The sequence below is a fragment of the Lissotriton helveticus genome, chromosome 6, assembly GCF_964261635.1.
Source record: "Lissotriton helveticus chromosome 6, aLisHel1.1, whole genome shotgun sequence".
In the NCBI taxonomy this organism is placed as follows: domain Eukaryota; kingdom Metazoa; phylum Chordata; class Amphibia; order Caudata; family Salamandridae; genus Lissotriton; species Lissotriton helveticus.
The window spans coordinates 1,658,724,223-1,658,741,365 of NC_136067.1; positions in this window are offsets into that span (position 1 = coordinate 1,658,724,223).

Below are 17,143 nucleotides of genomic sequence, written 5' to 3' on the forward strand. Positions count from 1 at the left end.
AATGTTGAATTTGGCGGTGCATTCGCGCTTTCTTCCGTACCTCACTCTAGCCCCAGCTCCCCTATAAAGTTCTTTTATAAAGACTAGCAGATCCGGTTCTAAACCCAGTTGCACTAATGTCGACCACAATTTATCGTGGTTCAGGCAGTCGAAGGCCGAACTTAGGTCCACAAAACATAAGAACAAGTTTTCCTGTTTGGCCATGATATATTTAGAAACAATTAAAGCTAAGTGCAGGCCTTGTTCTGTGGTACCAAGTCCAGCCCTGAACCCATATTAAAATTGTGATAGGGCACCTTGATCTTCCACCCATGTCTGCAGCCTGTTGAGTATAACTCTCCCCGCGACCTTCATTAGTGAATCCAGCAAGGATATAGGTCTATAACATTTAGGATCACTACGGCCACCTTTTTTTAAAAATTGGAATAACAATGGCCTCTTGCCATGTAATAAAAAACCCGTTCTTATTGGAGCTGTTTAAGACATTTGTTAAGAGTGGGGCCCATAATTCTAGATTTGATTTATAAACGTCTATTGGTACCCCATCGGGTCCCGAGGCTTTCCCAGCGGCACTGTTATTGATGGCTTGTTGTACCTCTGTTAGAGAGAATTTTACTTTTAGTAGAAAAGTTTTTGGAGCCTTACCCTGGGCTCCAAGTATCTCCTTGCTACACTCAATCACATTTGGTGTATCTCTCTTATACAGCTCAGTGAAATATGTTACCCATGTATTTTCTGTGATAGCTAATTCTATAGTGTTTGAAACTTTATCTGTGAAGAATGGTGCGTTCACAGCCTTCCAAAATCCTATACTGTCTTTTATCAGGCTAGCTTTATATAACGCCTGCCAGGCTTCTTCCTTTAACTCTCGCTTACGATTTTTTATTGCCTGGTAGTAGGCTGATCTAGCGGATCTTATGCCTGTTTGGGTGCGTGGAAGAGTTGTTAGGGATGACATTAGATGCGCGTGCAATTTGCTGCACTCGCTATTAAACCATCTTTTTACCACGCTTTTTTCCGATCTTTGTGGCCTTCTAAGGAGATTTTTAATTTCTTCTGTTATTATAAGGAAGGCCTGACATAATTGAGAGTCTTCCTTGTCCTCAGAAAGACAGGTCTCAAACTCGCTGTACATATTGTTAATAAGGCTTGCGAAAAAGGCTGCTGGTTCTATTTTATTCCATTTCAGGGAATAACCATTTTTCTGTGCCAGGGTCTATTTATAGCTATACCGGTTTTCAATCAGGGTATTAGGTTTACCCCCAGCCTCTAGGAGGAGTAAAGATAAAGAACATGGATGATGGTCACTCATGGCTACCTCACTTAGACTGTAATTGAGAATACAACCCGAATGCCGAATTGGAAATAAGGGCATAATCTATAATGGTTTGACAACCCCTCCCAATAAAGGTTGGTTTAAAAGGGACTGGAATGGGACACAATTCGTTTATGAACCCCAAATCTAATTCAAAGATTAAATTATTAAAATAATTACCCAATATAGTGTGGGGAAAGTGTGAACTGCCGTACTCTCTGTTAGCACCCAGGCCGCAGATATTCAAGTGGCTATGTGGATATAAGGGGTAGTTAAAATCCCCAACCAATATGACACATATGTCACCTGTCTGATCTGCTTCAATGATAGTGATACGGTTTTGGGATAGGCTTTCCAGGATCCTCGAAGTCTCTGGCTTAGAGATGGTATTATAACATTTTACCAGGACAATTGTTTGTTCTTTGCCATCTGTCATTAACAATATTTGAAAATAATCCGATGTTAGTTCAAAGTTTACGGTTAAGCCATCCAGGAGATTTGATATATAGGTGCATAGACCTCCCTTGTTTCTACCCCTGCTCGAATGGATTGCAGGTGTATGGAATGTGCGAAAACCATTTATATGAATAGGGGCCAGTGCCCAGGTTTCCTGCAAACATATAATAGAGTGTTTAAGGAAAAGGTTTGTACAGTCCATATTATCAGTCTTACTTGATAGCCCCTCTATATTCCATGACATAAGGCCTAAACTCTTTTTCAATTCTACGTTTATGTTTGATGGTCTAGGTATGCTCCGTGTAGTGATATCAACAAGGGTTCCTTCATTTCCTATCTCAGATGGCATTAAATCTGTAAGTAACATTTCCTGTCCATCTCTAATACTAGTGGTTTGGATACTATTATCGGGGGAATAAACCACAGGAGTCTTGTCATTAATCTTAATGCCTGTTGTGCCTGTCTTAATGGGGATAATTGTGGTTGTGGGCAGTCAATCCACCATTTCTAATGTGCTGAATCTATTATTAATTGGGAAGCCCATAACCTGGGCTTGGTCTTTACAGGTATTTTCATTTGGGGGATATCTAATGCCTCGGTTTCCTGCCCAGTAGTTGCTATGAGCATTAAAGTTTGGAGTGCCTGAAACTCGGCTATAGAAAAATGTTAGATGGTGTGGCTGGATCCTAGAGTCTGACGCATAATGCCATTCGTCGCATATATATCTAAGTGCTTGCCTGTCTCCAAATTTATAATGATGCAGACCCCCGGGATGTTTTTCCTGCTACTCCCCACCCAGTTAACCCTCCGCACAAACAAGATCTTACTTCTGTTGTGTGAGGGTAAAGGCCTGTTGCTGTTGAGCCAGTATATTGTCTTATTTTTTAGCTCAATAAAAGACTCAGTATTACCCCCCCCCCCCCCCCGAATTCCGGAACTCCAGTCAAGACAACAACATAAGGCATAGATTCTGGGGGCAGATCTATAATCGGTAGTGGGCAGTGTTCTACATTAGCTGTGTTAATACAGGTTCCCTGCTTAAATGTGACTTTAGGAACGCCCCCTCCCGTCTTCTTTTTTTGATTATCTATCACAGGTGTATTTACAACAGTCAATATGCTTTGGGCAGATTCCGTCCTTGGTTGAGGTGGACTTGCTGTCAAGTCACAACATGGAGGGTTAGTTGTTGTTAAATTAGGTTTTGTTTTTCCTAAGACTTTGGGCACGGCAGATGTATCCTTCGCCACCAGGTTGCTTGTTGCAAGGTTTTTTTTGGTTAGTTCCAAGTTGCTAAGGGACATCTGCTCAAGTTTTTTTAGGCGCTCCTCCATGTGCTTCAGTCTATCATTGATTGGTCTTATAGACAATGTCAGAATTTCGCTCATTTTTACCCAAAAGCTTTCATCTAGGGGCGCAAGAGGACACACTGTTGTAGTTTTCGGGGTTTAAGTCAGGTCCGCCTACATGTGTGTCGGTGGTCGGTTTAATCCCCGGTGTAGAAACGATATTATCTGCATGTAAATTTTTGTCTTGTCTGCCCTTTTTTGTTGTCCCATGCTTTTTCTGCTTTGGTATCGCTCCAAGTCTAGCGTTCTCAGGGATAATCAGGCTTCCTTTTTCGGCTATTATTGGCCACGTGTAGACACTCCTTCCGGAAGGATTATAACTGCACGTTGGGGGTTTGGTGTTTGTATACTTGTAGCTTTGTTGGTGCTGATACTGGTCAGGTCGTCCGCTATTTCACTAATCAGGTCCATTGCAACGGAATCATTAGTTGTATTTGTTACTACTTGCCTTTCAGGACTATCTAGTGCGGCTATTTTGCCCAGGGAGGACCGTTTATTAAATTAAGGGTCTGCTGACAACCGGCGTTCAGTGAGCTTGATTTCGCAGGCTAGCACTGTCACAGCTCTGGTGAAAAAATGATCAAGTGGTCCTGACACGGTACCTCCTCGTGCGTTAGACCTAGTGGTGCGTTCTGCCATGGTGTTAGATAATTACACACTACTTAACAAGTACCAATGCGAGATGTAAAATTGTGGACTTACTTCGTTTTTTGCTCTGTCCAAATGTTAGGGGGGTGGCCCAGCCCAGCCTCTCAGGCCTTGAACGGGTTCAAACGGGCCCGCCCTTGGCCCGGGCTTCGCCCGGCACGACCCGCGCGCGATCCCGCGACGCGGGGGCTGTCGCTGGTTTAAAGCGCCTCCGGGCGCGAAAGTGAAGGTAGCGGCTTCCGCCAAGATGCGAGGCAGCAATGCAGGCTGGGAGGTGTAGTCTCCCTCCTCTCGGCGGCCGCTGGTGTTCAGGCTGCAGTGGCGGGAGGGAGACCGGGTGATGCCTCGTTGCCCAGCTACCCAAGTTTGTCAGGTATGTGGCCCCCAAATACTCGGACAGGTTTAGACAGCGCCTGACCTTGCCACTCTTGCCGAACCCTTGAGAGCCCTGACAGAGACAGATGCAAGTTTTTACTGGAGCCTGCAGGAGGAAGAGTCATTTCAGAGAACCAAAGTTGCCCTCCTCGACAACACTATGCTTGTATATTTTGACCCAGACAAGTACACTGAACTGTTGGTTAATGCCAGCCTGGTCGGGCTAGGGGTGGTACTCGCTCAAGAACAAGAACCGAGTCGATGGGCGGCACTAGGCTTTACGAGCAAAGCTCTGACACCAACCGAAGCCCTCTATGCATAAATTGAGCAAGAGGCCCTGGTGATCAAGTGGGTATGCAGGCATTTCTACCTGTACCTGAGGGGCCAACCCTTCAAGGTTGTAACAGATCACCGGCCCCCAGTCCCGCTGTTTCGAGGGTCGGCTCCTCAGCGGCCCCCACAGATTGAGAGGTGGGCCATCCAGTTACAACATTACCAGATGGAAGTAGTCTATCAACCCAGATCAAGAAATCCTGCCGACTTCCTATGTGACACCCTACACCCGGGAAACAACTTTTACAACACAACTTTTACAACGCACTACCATTACAACAAAACTTTTACAACGCAACATCCATTACATCGCATGCCATTACAACGCAACCATTACAACGCATGACACTAAAACGCATACCACTACAATGCGTCATTACAACGCATACCATTACAACGCATAACATTACAACGCATAGTACCCTTACACTATCCAACACTTACCATACTGTTGCACCCCCTGGAGTTAGAATAGTAATTTTTACCCCTACACTATCCAACACTTACCCTACTTTTGCACCCCCCTGGAGTTAGAATAGTAATTTTTACCCCTACACTATCCAACACTAACCCTACTGTTGCATCCCCCTGGAGTTAGAATAGTAATTTTTACCCCTACACTATCCAATACTTACCATACATGAAATTTAATGTTATGCGTTGTAATGGTATGCGTTGCAAAGGTAGTATGCGTTGTAATGGAATGCGTTGTAAAGGTAGTTTTTAAAAATTTGTTGTAATGGCATGCATTGTAATGGAATGCGTTGTAATGGATGTTGCGTTGTAAAAAATGCGTTGTAAAGGTATGCGTTGTAAAAGTTTGCATTGTAACGTCATACATCCCTACACCCTCAGAGGGCCACGACAGTGTGGATGGAGAAGAAGATTACATCAATATAATCTTGAGTACTGCCTCCCCCTAAGTCTTAAGTCTGAAAGACATTAAGGAAGCAGCCAAAGCCGACCATGTCATTGTTCGAGTATGCAATGTGGTACAGAATGGCCCGTGGAAAGACTTCCTTCGGGGCGCCAACGACTGCATGCACGAAGTCAAGGAGAGTCTCACGAAGATGTGGAGAGTACAAAATTAATTCAGTACCACCCAGGATGGAATCCTATTACAGGGGTCTCGCATCGTGGTCCTGAAAGCCTTGAGACACCATGTCACGCAGCTAGCTCATGGAGGACATAAAAAGACCACATAAATGAAGTCAAGAATGAGGGAAAAGGTGTGCTTCCCTGGGCTAGAAGAAGTGTCCGAAAACCTTGAGGCTGAATGTCTGGCATGCCAAGAGACAGGTGCACCAGGAAGGCCAGCACCGGTGGTTATGGAGGAACAGTGCACCGACCCATGCTCTGAACTAAGCCTGGACTTCAGGAGTTTTCCCAATGGGAAGACTATTCTCGTCCTGGTAGATAGCTACTCTAAATACCCCGTGGTAGAAGTAATTTACTCTCCAGCATTCATCCATGTGGCTCCTGTCCTTGAGAAGCTATTTGCAATGTTTGACCTACCAACGGAGATCAAAAGTGACAATGGACCACCATTCCAGGGTGCAGAATTTGCTGATTTTCTCAGACAGTGAGTAATACGGCACCGCCGCATCATCCCCCAATGGCCATAAGCGAATGGCGAAGTCGAAAGGTTCATGCGCACGCTGAATAAAACACTTTGTATTGCCACTGCTGAACAAGCTGACCCAGAACGCCACCTACAATTATTCCTTAGAGAATATGAGAGCACTCCCCACTGCACGACTCAACAAATCCTGGGGGCCTAATGTTCAATGGGCCATGGCGCGACCTCATCCCCACATGCCCAGGCTCTCGCTCACAGTCAGTCCCATCGATACAACCTCAGGCCCAATCTGGAACCTAGCCAATGACTCAGAGACTTTGGGCCAGATGTAGGTAATTCTATTTTACCGATTCATAAATACCGAATTTTACCGATTCGGTATTTATGAATCGGTAAAATAGAAGGAGGGAGATTTAGGTAAAATCGGTAATTGAATTACCGATTCTGTAAAAATCGGTATTTACCGAATCGGTAAATACCGATTCGGTATTGCCCATTGATTCCTATGGGCCTTGAAGCCCATTGGAATCAATGGGCAATACCGAATCGGTATTTACCGATTCGGTTAATTACAGAATCCAGCAAGGGTGCAGAGGGTGTCCCTTTGACACCCTCTAGCACCCCGAATACCGGCATGTGTGCCATGTGGCACACAGACATGCCCTAAGGGCATGTCTGACTGTCACGTGGCATAGGTGTGCATGGACACATGTGCATGCACACCTGGATTCGGTATCGGACGTTACCGGTCGGTAAATGGCCACCTACGTGTGTTGAGTGAAATGGACTTTCTTTTTTAAAAGCAAGTTGGGAAGGGATGTTGCAGGTCAGTGGCCCTGCTCTCCGAACTAACACCGGATGTAGACACAACTGTAGGAGAGTAGGGTCTGCTATCCTATGGTCACCCCAAATTTTTGCTTTTTGCTTCACTGGTTTATGACTTAATGTGGCCGTGGGCCTGCTAATCAGACCCACAGCCTGCTGTTCTCTCTCTACATTGTAACCCATGTACTTTAGGTGCATAACGAAATTGGAACTGGTTCACCTTATTGGCCCCTGTAACAGTGTACCCAGGTACCCAGGGCATAGGTGCTTCCAAGGCCTACCAGGGGCTGCAGCATGTATTGTGCCACCCCTGGCCTGGCCTCCATATTTGACACAACTGGCTGATCACTCAGCTGGCGTAAGTCGGTGTAACCACCCCTTACTTAGGTGTAGTATTCCTATACCTAACCTAAAATGGACACATATGTTCCTATCAGTCACTCCTATGGAAGGCCTCATCAATCCTGGAGGCAGAGTGCTTGGAAATATGTGAGATGGTGCTCTGGCATGAGCTGAGCCTGTCTGCAGCTTTCGGAACCATGTCCTTTAGCTGTTTCATGATATTGCCATACCATATACTCTTAAGTGCATTATGAACCTCGCGGTTAAATGCTATCTTGGGTTTGGCTTTATCAAAACATGTCGAGTAAGGTGTCATACGAATTGGAATACTACCCCCTCGCCAGTTCTGGCGACGGGGGTAGCATTCCACCCTTCTAGAGGGACACGACATGTACCTAGCCTGAACCCCGGTTAAAGTTAAACAGAGCCTTAGCATCCCAAAATGGATGCTGCCACCACAGACACAAGTCTGACCTCCTGCTGCTGGGAGTCCTTCCAGCGAGGGCAGCTTGGACAAAGGGTTTCCTGCCTGGGGAGGTGCTAGCACCTCTCCAGACAGGATTTTGTGTATTGGGTAGGACAGGGCTGAATAGAATCAGACATGCCTGAGGCACACAAGGTGTCCCTGTGCATAGGCCAGTTCAAACCGGTGCTGGGAATTTCCAGCCCCAGTCCGGGCGCGAAACTGGACAAAGGAAAGGGGGTGTAACCACCCCCCTTCCTGGTTCCACCCAGAGGAGGGACCTAGTAGGTGATCCGGCCCCCCAGATTCGAATAAGAGTGGGAGCTGTGTCCTGAGACTTCAGATCATCCTGAATCAACTTGAAATATAGAAGAAGACTGGACTTTGACATTCTGCTGCACAGAAGACGGAAGAGAATCTCCCTTGTGGCCAAGGAGTGACCACCCTGTGAACACAGGCACCAACCAGCAACTCGATGTCTGCTTTGCCGCCGCCTCCCGCCAAAGCCCGAGCCCAGAGCCTGACAAGACCCAGACTCCCAGACTTCGCACGGCCCGATCCACAGTCCCTGCAAAGAAGGGACCCGTGGAAGCACCGAGAGACGTGGGACCGGACCTCTTGGAAGACCCCCAAAATGCTGACTGCGCAGCATCAGAGGCACCCTCGACCCTGTGCTTTGGGGTTTGAGAAGCCTTAACCTCGAGCAGCCCTTGCACCGAAGATCAGCCCCCCAGCATCTCCACGATCTGCATGGGGCCCTTTTGCATCGTGCCACTTGACGCGCCTAATTGTCCACTTGCCACGCGGCTAGTGGCCATCTTGGCGACGAAACCTACAACTTTCACTGCGGGTCTGGTTGCTCCAGACTTGCCCTTGCTCCTGTAAAAAGGAGCCCCTGCTCTGACCTTGCTGGTCCGAGTAACAAGCCTTTTTTGATTCCTGCGTGGCTTGCATTAGCCAAGGCCTGTTTGCTTCAATCAAGTTGCCAACACCGCCAACAGCGAGAAGCCTGCGTGGGACAGCTCGTGACCGACTCCTGGACATCTTCGACCCCTCGTGTCCACGTGGCTGCAGAGAGAAGCTACACCTTGACGCCTGTTTGCACCCGACATCGCCTGGTTCCAATCTGGTTCCACGGTAGTCACTGGCTAGTGACTTTGAACATTGTCCCCTCTGCTTTCAGGTCTTCACCTCTTCAGATCCACCCTTGGATCCACCGGAACTCTTCACCTCGAGCCGCCTGCAGCATCTTCAGCTCCAAGCACCATCGACCTGCATGACGAAACCCGACACTACTTCGACCCTATGCACCCGCTTCCTGTGGGTGAGGTAACTCAGCTCCGCCGGTGTTCCCACACTGGTACACACCTCTAGGGTCTGTGTCTAAAGTTTCATCCTTCTAGGTCACTCGGAAGGTTCCTTTTTAACTAACTTTGTAACTTTTACGCACCATTGACATTGCATTGGTAAAGCGTGCACTTTCCGCACTGCACCCGAGTCCCGCGGGCCTTTCCCGACTTCTTCACTGCTAGTCCCGAACAGCTCCAGCGATTCCCCAGGCCCTAGGCCTCTTCACTTTCCCCATAGTGGTTCTTATACCACTATTTTAGTATATGGTTTAGGTGGCCCCTAGGGCTCATCCATATTGTGCAACTTTTGTGTATTTAAACTGTGTTTTGTTTTAACGCATTTGCTTCTGTGCTCATAAAGAGTATCAGGGATATTTGTAGAAATAAATCTATATATATTTTCAATATATATCTGTGTGGTGTCCTTTAATTTGGTATTCAAGGGGATTGTGTATGGTAAAACAGCTTGCTTCACATGCCTTTACAGAGTTTAGCCTAAGACTGCTTAGTCCATGCTACCCCTAGGATAGCTTGTCTATAAGGTTGACTTTACAACCTGCACCATAAGGGTTGCTTGGCATGGTACAAGGTGATCACTAGAACTAGTGAGCATCATATACCAGGCCAACTTCTCACATTGGTGAGCAGCGGATTGGGATTTGAGCTTGCTGTTGTTTTACCATTACAATCTTTGAAAATATCATTTGAAAGATCATACATGTACCTGATAGGTACACTAAAACAAGACTAGATATACTTAAGTTCTACTGAACTTAGTTGTTGTAGAGGATAGGGAGTAGCACACCCTGACTACAACTACTAGATAGGTTTGGTAGGAAAACACCAGTGTAGGTAGATTGCAACACATCCACCACACTGGAGCAATGTCTGGAGCAGAGGGATCCACTGGAACCACCTCTGTTGAGAGTGACCCTCCAAGGGCACCATCCAAATTTGCTATCTTTCCATTTAAGGAACTGAGGCAACTGTGTTCCATGAGAGGAATCAAAACAGGTCCTACTCCTACAGCAGGACACCTCAGAGAGCTATTAGACCAGTCTGAAGCTCTAAAGAACTCCAAGCCAGGTACCTCAGGGACTGGTGAGGAAGTTTCTCCTTCTGAAGATGATAACCCTGATGCCCCTGCCCCTGTCATCCAGATAGATGAGGAAGACCAGACCCCTGGGAATTCTCAGCCTGAGGAAGAGGAGGGAGAGGAGGTTGAAGAAAGTGAGTCTGATGATGATAGAGATAGCCAGGTGTTAGTCAGCAGGCTTAACCAGGCTAACTTAAGCTTATTTGGGACTGAAGGTGGGGCCAACCCATTCAGACCCCCAAATGGACTTAACCAGGAGCATAGGAGGAGGAGGTATCACTCAGGTGAGTCCAATACTTCCCATGTTTCTAAAGGTTCTCATGGTAACTCCAGAAGGGAGTTCACTAGCCCTCAGAGAAGGGAACATGAGGCCAAAATGAGAGAGTCTGAACTTAGGATCCAGAGACAAGAATTAGAAGTTGCCCTGGCCAAAGAGAAACTTGCTAGAGCAAGGCAGCCTAGAGAGAGTGGATTAGATTCCACTGGTGGCAGCACTATCCATAAGGATAAAGACAGGTCCTATGACAATACAAACCTGAGTAAGATTGTGCCCCCCTACAAAGTTGGGGATGATATCCACAAGTGGATGACTGCACTTGAGAGAGCTTGCAAAGTACAGCAGGTCCCTCAGGAGCAGTGGGCAGCAATCTTGTGGCTCTCCTTTGAAGGTAGAGGCCGAGACAGACTCCTCACAGTTAGTGATGGGGATTCTAGAAACTACCTGGTCCTGAAGAGTGCTCTGATTGATGGGTTAGGCTTAACCACTGAACAGTACAGGTTAATGTTCAGAGATACCCAGAAGACACAGACTCAGGACTGGTCTGAATTTGTTGAATGTGCCACTAAGGCTCTGGAGGGCTGGTTGCTGGGAAGTAAGGTTACAGACTATGAAGGATTGTATAATTTGCTTATGAGAGAACAGATTTTAAATAACTGTCAGAACCAGCAGTTGCATCAACATTTGGTTGACTCAGATCTAACCTCTCCCCAAGAATTGGGAAAGAGGGCAGACAAATGGGTTAGAACCAGAGTTAAGCAAAAGAACCAGAACCAGAACCAGGGTGGTGACCAAAAGAAAACAGACCAGAAGGGTGGGGAGCAGAAAGCTAAAGACCAGAAGTCTTCAACAGGGCCCCAAACTAATACTGAGGGTGGGTCCCAAACTTCCAAGAAGAAGAAGAAAGAAGGTCAGAGAAAACCCTGGTGTAGCTTTTGCAAAAACACCACTCACTGGACAAGTGATTGTAAAAAGGGTGGAGCCACCAACACTGCAGCCCCTAAGGCACCTGCAACCACTAGTACAGCTGTCAGTGTTGGACCACAGACTAAGGGGGTAGTGGGTATCACCTTGGGAACTGATGGAGATTCTGACCTAGTCAGAGTCCCCACACAGGCTGTTCTGATCTGTGATGGGGAGATTGTTTTCTCCCCTACTGTCAGTCTCAATAATTTGGGCAAGTACAGACAGACACCTTTAATTATTGAAAAAGTGGCTCAAGCATACAGGGACACATGTGCCAGTGTCACTATGGTGACACCTAGCTTTGTGGACCCTGGACAGTACATACCAGGTGATAATTACCTGGTGACCAATGCCAGCAATGTCACTACTACCCATAGTGTGGCAATTGTTAACTTTTCCTGGGGAGGCGTAACTGGCCTAAAAAGAGTTGTGGTTAGTGCTGATCTCCCAGTAGAATGTTTGTTGAGCAATGACCTGGAGAGCTCTCTATGGTCAGAAGTTGAGTACAGGACTCATGCAGAGATGTTAGGGATATCATCACATGTCCTTGCTGTGACCAGGTCACAGGCCAAAAAGTGCCTCTCTGAACCTCAGGTCTTGGATCCTGGAACAATGGACCAAGTACCTTCCAAGACAAGGAACAGGAGGGCAAAGGCTGTGCCTTCCCAAATGCCTACAAGTGAGGATCAGCCTTCACAGGAAGATGATTCTGAGACCCCTGAAGGAACTGTCCCTATAGAGCTTGAACCTGATCAGGTTGAGTTTCTGGGGACAGGGGGACCTTCTAGGGCAGACTTGGGGCAGGCTCAGTTATCCTGTCCTTCTCTTGAACCCCTCAGACAGCAGGCTACTGCTGAGGCTGCTGGGAATGCTCAAGGTACCCATAAGGTTTATTGGGATGATGGGCTCCTTTATTCAGAGGGTAGAGACCCCAAGCCTGGTACAACCAGGAGGTTGGTCATACCTCTGCAATTTAGGGGCTTCCTTCTTACCTTGGCACATGATATCCCCTTAGCAGGACACCTAGGCCAGAACAAAACATGGGACAGACTTGTCTGTCACTTTCACTGGCCTCACATGTCAGAAGATACCAAGGAGTTTTGTCGCTCCTGTGTAACCTGCCAAGTAAGTGGCAAAGCAGGTGGTACCACAAAGGCCCCCCTAATACCACTACCTGTGGTGGGGGTGCCCTTTAAAAGAGTGGGGATTGACATTGTTGGACCAATGGATCCCCCTACAGCATCTGGGCACAGATTCATACTTGTGGTGGTGGACCATGCCACCAGGTACCCAGAGGCAATTCCACTTAGGACCACAACAGCTCCTGTTGTGGCCAGGGCCTTACTTGGAGTTTTCTCCAGAGTGGGGTTTCCTAAGGAGGTAGTATCTGATAGAGGTGCACACTTCATGTCAGGTTACTTGACAGCTATGTGGAAGGAATGTGGTGTTAACTATAAGTTCACCACTCCCTATCATCCACAATGCAATGGGCTTGTTGAGAGATTCAACAAGACCCTAAAGGGCATGATCAAAGGATTACCTGAGAAGCTCAGGCGAAGATGGGATATCCTTCTGCCCTGCCTTCTGTTTGCTTACAGAGAGGTCCCACAAAAAGGAGTTGGCTTCAGCCCCTTTGAATTGTTGTTTGGACATCCTGTAAGAGGACCCCTATGTCTGGTGAGGGAAGGATGGGAGTTACCTCTCAAAAAGCCCAAGCAAGACATAGTGGACTATGTACTTGGTCTCCGCTCCAGGATGGCTGAGTATATGGAGAAGGCATCCAAAAACCTTGAGGCTAGCCAGGCCTTACAGAAAGCCTGGCATGACCAAAAGGCTGTCCTGACTGAGTACCAGCCTGGACAGAAGGTATGGGTGTTGGAGCCAGTGGCCCCAGCAGCACTCCAAGACAGATGGTCTGGACCCCATACAATTATGGAGAAAAAGGGAGAGGTTACCTACTTGGTGGACCTTGGAACTCCCAGGAGCCCCCACAGGGTGCTCCATGTTAACAGGCTGAAAGCATATGTTGACAGGGCAGACATGGGCTTGCTCATGGCTACAGATGAGGGGCAGGACGAAGAGAGTGACCCTCTCCCAGACCTGCTGACTCAGAACCCTGAGGATGGCTCAGTTGATGGTGTGGCCTTAGATGGCAGCCTCACTGAACATCAGCAACATGACTGTAGACAGGTTTTGCAGTCATATCGACATATGTTCTCCCTGACACCCAGTCAGACTAACTGGTGTACCCATGTGGTGGACACTGGTGATAGTCTTCCTGTAAAGAACAAAATTTACAGGCAGCCTGACCATGTCAGAGACTGTATCAAGGCTGAGGTACAAAAGATGCTGGAGTTAGGTGTCATTGAGCCTTCAGAGAGCCCCTGGGCTAGCCCAGTGGTTCTGGTCCCCAAACCTCACACCAAAGATGGGAAGAGAGAGATGAGATTCTGTGTGGACTACAGAGGACTCAATGCTGTCACCAGGACAGATGCACACCCAATTCCAAGAGCAGATGAGCTCATAGACAAATTGGCTTCTGCCAAGTATTTGAGCACATTTGACTTGACAGCTGGCTACTGGCAAATCAGGTTAGCTGAGGAGTCTAAGGCCAAGACAGCATTTTCTACCCCCAGTGGGCATTACCAGTTTGTGGTGATGCCCTTTGGTTTGAAAAATGCACCTGCCACCTTCCAAAGGTTGGTGAATCAAGTCCTTACTGGGTTGGATGACTTTTGTGCAGCATATCTGGATGATATTGCTGTCTTCAGCTCCACCTGGGAGGATCACCTGGTCCACCTGAAGGAAGTGCTAGAGGCTCTGCAAAAGGCAGGCCTCACTATCAAGGCAACCAAGTGCCAGGTAGGGCAGAGTAAGGTTGTGTACTTGGGCCACCTTGTGGGTGGAGGCCAAGTTCAACCACTGGAGAGTAAGATTCAGACCATAAAGGACTGGACTCCTCCAACTACCCAGACTCAGGTCAGAGCTTTCTTGGGCCTGACTGGGTACTACAGGAAGTTTGTTAAGAACTATGGGTCCATTGTGACTCCTCTTAATGATCTGGCATCCAAGAAGATGCCCAAAAAGGTTCAGTGGACAGAATACTGTCAAAAGGCATTGGATGACCTGGAGAAGGCCATGTGCTCTGCACCTATCCTGAAGAGTCCTGACTACTCAAGAGAGTTTATTGTCCAAACAGATGCTTCTGAGTTGGGAGTGGGAGCTGTGCTTTCACAACTTAATGTAGATGGTCAAGACCAGCCCATTGCTTTCATTAGCAGAAGGCTGACCCCCAGAGAGAAACGTTGGTCAGCCATTGAGAGGGAGGCCTTTGCTGTGGTGTGGGCCATGAAGAAGTTGAGACCATACTTGTTTGGCACTCACTTCAAGATTCAGACCGACCATAAGCCCCTCTTATGGCTTAATCAGATGAAGGGTGAAAACCCCAAACTTCTCATGTGGTCCATTTCCCTACAGGGGATGGACTTTACAGTGGAGCACCGCCCAGGGACTGACCATGGTAATGCAGATGGTCTCTCCAGGTACTTCCACTTAGAACATGAAGACACAACTGGTCAAGGTTAGTCTAATGTCCCTGCGTTTGGGGGGGGGGGTTGTGTAGGAGAGTAGGGTCTGCTATCCTATGGTCACCCCAAATTTTTGCTTTTTGCTTCACTGGTTTATGACTTAATGTGGCTGTGGGCCTGCTAATCAGACCCACAGCCTGCTGTTCTCTCTCTAAATTGTAACCCATGTACTTTAGGTGCATAACGAAATTGGAACTGGTTCACCTTATTGGCCCCTGTAACAGTGTACCCAGGTACCCAGGGCATAGGTGCTTCCAAGGCCTACCAGGGGCTGCAGCATGTATTGTGCCACCCCTGGCCTGGCCTCCATAGTTGACACAACTGGCTGATCACTCAGCTGGGGTAAGTCGGTGTAACCACCCCTTACTTAGGTGTAGTATTCCTATACCTAACCTAAAATGGACACATATGTTCCTATCAGTCACTCCTATGGAAGGCCTCATCAATCCTGGAGGCAGAGTGCTTGGAAATATGTGAGATTGTGCTCTGGCATGAGCTGAGCCTGTCTGCAGCTTTCGGAACCATGTCCTTTAGCTGTTTCATGATATTGCCATACCATATACTCTTAAGTGCATTATGAACCTCGCGGTTAAATGCTATCTTGGGTTTGGCTTTATCAAAACATGTCGAGTAAGGTGTCATACGAATTGGAATACTACCCCCTCGCCAGTTCTGGCGACGGGGGTAGCATTCCACCCTTCTAGAGGGACACGACATGTACCTAGCCTGAACCCCGGTTAAAGTTAAACAGAGCCTTAGCATCCCAAAATGGATGCTGCCACCACGGACACAAGTCTGACCTCCTGCTGCTGGGAGTCCTTCCAGCGAGGGCAGCTTGGACAAAGGGTTTCCTGCCTGGGGAGGTGCTAGCACCACTCCAGACAGGATTTTGTGTATTGGGTAGGACAGGGCTGAATAGAATCAGACATGCCTGAGGCACACAAGGTGTCCCTGTGCATAGGCCAGTTCAAACTGGTGCTGGGGCTTTCCAGCCCCAGTCCTGGCGCGAAACTGGACAAAGGAAAGGGGGTGTAACCACCCCCCTTCCTGGTTCCACCCAGAGGAGGGACCTAGTAGGTGATCCGGCCCCCCAGATTCGAATAAGAGTGGGAGCTGTGTCCTGAGACTTCAGATCATCCTGAATCAACTTGAAATATAGAAGAAGACTGGACTTTGACATTCTGCTGCACAGAAGACGGAAGAGAATCTCCCTTGTGGCCAAGGAGTGACCACCCTGTGAACACAGGCACCAACCAGCAACTCGACATCTGCTTTGCCACCGCCTCCCGCCGGAGCCCGAGCCCAGAGCCTGACAAGACCCAGACTCCCAGACTTCTCACAGCCCGATCCACAGTCCCTGCAAAGAAGGGACCCGTGGAGGCACCGAGAGATGTGGGACCGGACCTCTTGGAAGACCCCTGAAACGCTGACTGCGCAGCATCAGAGGCACCCTTGATGCTGTGCTTTGGGGTTTGAGAAGCCTCAACCTCGAGCAGCCCTTGCACCGAAGATCAGCCCCCCAGCATCTCCACGATCTGCGTGGGGCCCTTTTGCATCGTGCCACTCGACGCGCCTAACCGTCCACTTGCCACGCGGCTAGTGGCCATCTTGGTGACAAAACCTACGACTTTTACTACGGGTCTGGTTGCTCCAGACTTGCCCTTGCTCCTGTAAAAAGGAGCCCCTGCTCTGACCTTGCTGGTCCGAGGAACAAGCCTTTTTCGATTCCTGCGTGGCTTGCATTAGCCAAGGCCTGTTTGCTTCAATCAAGTTGCCGACACCGCCAACAGCGAGAAGCCTGCGTGGGACAGCTCGTGACCGACTCCTGGACGTCTTCGACCCCTCGTGTCCACGTGGCTGCAGAGAGAAGCTACACCTTGACGCCTGTTTGCACCCGACATCGCCTGGTTCCAATCTGGTTCCACCGTAGTCACTGGCTAGTGACTTTGAACATTGTCCCCTCTGCTTTCAGGTCTTCACCTCTTCAGATCCACCCTTGGATCCACCGGAACTCTTCACCTCGAGCCGCCTGCAGCATCTTCAGCTCCAAGCACCATCGACCTGCGTGACGAAACCCGACACTACTTCGACCCTATGCACCCGCTTCCTGTGGGTGAGGTAACTCAGCTCCGCCGGTGTTCCCACACTGGTACACACCTCTAGGGTCTGTGTCTAAAGTTTCATCC